The following is a 2500-nucleotide window of genomic DNA, read 5'->3' as shown; positions in this document are numbered from 1 at the left end:
AACTACGAGCTTTTTAACCGCAACAACTTTAATATACGCTATTGGAGCTGGAATTACCGCGGCTGCTGGCACCAGACTTGCCCTCCAATAGATACTCGTTAAAGGATTTAAAGTGTACTCATTCCGATTACGGGGCCTCGGATGAGTCCCGTATCGTTATTTTTCGTCACTACCTCCCCGTGCCGGGAGTGGGTAATTTGCGCGCCTGCTGCCTTCCTTGGATGTGGTAGCCGTTTCTCAGGCTCCCTCTCCGGAATCGAACCCTGATTCCCCGTTACCCGTTACAACCATGGTAGGCGCAGAACCTACCATCGACAGTTGATAAGGCAGACATTTGAAAGATGCGTCGCCGGTACGAGGACCGTGCGATCAGCCCAAAGTTATTCAGAGTCACCAAGGCAAACGGACCGGACGAGCCGACCGATTGGTTTTGATCTAATAAAAGCGTCCCTTCCATCTCTGGTCGGGACTCTGTTTGCATGTATTAGCTCTAGAATTACCACAGTTATCCAAGTAACGTGGGTACGATCTAAGGAACCATAACTGATTTAATGAGCCATTCGCGGTTTCACCTTAATGCGGCTTGTACTGAGACATGCATGGCTTAATCTTTGAGACAAGCATATGACTACTGGCAGGATCAACCAGGGAGCTGCGTCAACTAGAGCTGAGCAGCCGGCCGCCCGGGAGTGTGTCCCGGGGGCCCGCGCGAACACGCAAGCGTCCGCTCAATCATTCTGCAAACAGGAGGAGGCTGAGCTCCCCTGCACAATACACCTCGAAACCCTCTCAGGTCCCGGCGGCGCGCAGCGCCGTCCCAAGTACTTGGTCGGGTTCGAGAGAGGCGCAATCGCCCGGAGTTAGGCGAGTAGACGCTTTCGGTGCGACCACCCGTGCTCCCAACTGAGCTTGCCGCTGCCGACAGAGGCCCGGGAGCGTGCTGTCGTGGCATTGCCGGCGGGAGACAACACGCGCCACCTACGGTGACCGGCAGCTCCAACGCCAGCGCCACAGAAGGACAAAAGCCCCACTTGGGTGCCGAAGCGAACTCTCCCAGCACAGCGCACGCGCCAACACATCCGCACAGCTGCGATACAAACCACCAGCGAGAACCGCTGGGGCGACCGAGCAGCAGACGGCGTCGCGGCGCCGAGCGCCGGGCGGCAGCGCATCCTCAACGCACACAGTCCTCAATCGGACCAGCACACTGAAGATGTCCACCGCGCTTCGCACCGGGCCCGCGAGGACCTACTTTGGCCGCACGGCGCCGCGCGCAGGGTGCGCCGGCGCGCAGCTGCGACGCCTGCCGCGTCCGTCGGCCGGCGCGCCTGCCACTGGCCGCCCCCACCAGCCGGCTGTAGCGCGTGCGCCCACGCACCGCGCGGCCAGCACGCCGGGAGGCGCCCCCTCACCGGCCGGGGACGGTCCCACCCAGCCACCGCCGCGTATCGCTTCACACCCAGATGCCGTTCAGTTTCGTCGGCATGGTGGGTATCGCTGGAACAACCGGTTAGTACCTCAACCTATCGTCGCCATCACCGATTCACCCCTAGCGAGAACAACCGCACCACAACAGGTTACCATTTGTTCATTTGCGTAACTTCACCAGAAAACGCAGGCGTCCATCGCCATTTGCAACTTCCACGATTATTGCATGCCTGTGTCAGGTGTCACGCCACACTACGTCTGCCCACATACACGCAACAAAATGTGCACGCCTAGACAATACGTGGAAGGTGGCCCCCGTACGTATGCGATGTCCATTGCTCGAACGACTGTCAACCGGCCTCTGTAGCATGTCGCAGATATGGAACGCGGTGCACCATGCCATCACGGTGTGTGAGGAGAGACGACTAGGTCCGAATACATCAACAGACAGCTCATGCTGATCGCCATCCACGGCGTCCGTTCCTCCCACACGTCTCTATGGCGTACCACACTGCAATCCAGCTCTCATAGGGAGACGACACGTAGCTGCGTGCACAATATTTGCACTGTATGGTCCGCCGTTTTTGGGCGCAGTCGTTGTACGGTCACACATGTGCCACGATGTATCATTCAGTACATAAGGACGAATGTGCAGTACAGATTGTGGTTTACGCGTACGACATTAGCGGACAGTTGACACAGGCCGCACCACAACGTAGCCTGAGTACGTCGCATGCGGAGGGCATTGAACATGCAAAGTTCTCACCAACCAGCTTGCGAAGGCAGGGGGCAAGGTGGGGACGTGGGGAGGGGCGGCATGTACGTCCTGCTGCCATCCACATTACAGTGTACAGCAGGAGCATGTGGAAAGTGAGCAAGACTTGCAAGGTGTTTAACATGAAGCGATACACAGGGGAGCGGGGAGTGCGAGTAGCGAACTATATTGCGAGGGTTGCGGGTGGGCAACACTACACTAATTGAACGAGTCGTATAACAATTACAGAGCAGGTTTAGGCGACAACGTGGGTTACGTTAGGCGACAACGTGGGTTAGGTTAAGGCACGACGTGGGT

General features: G+C 57.8%; 1 non-coding gene across 1 annotated transcript in view; it reads right to left on the bottom strand.

Annotated features, from left to right (window-relative positions):
• The window catches only part of LOC124772444, a 1909-nt gene extending 1258 nt beyond the window's left edge, over positions 1-651 (bottom strand). The window contains exon 1 of the ribosomal RNA XR_007014030.1: positions 1-651. This exon is cut by the window's left edge and continues 1258 nt beyond it. This is a non-coding gene — a ribosomal RNA (small subunit ribosomal RNA).
• Between the last annotated feature and the right edge of the window lie 1849 nt (positions 652-2500).

The sequence above is a fragment of the Schistocerca piceifrons genome, unplaced genomic scaffold, assembly GCF_021461385.2.
Source record: "Schistocerca piceifrons isolate TAMUIC-IGC-003096 unplaced genomic scaffold, iqSchPice1.1 HiC_scaffold_939, whole genome shotgun sequence".
Classification (NCBI taxonomy): Eukaryota; Metazoa; Arthropoda; class Insecta; order Orthoptera; family Acrididae; genus Schistocerca; species Schistocerca piceifrons.
This window is presented reverse-complemented; position numbering and strand designations above follow the sequence as displayed.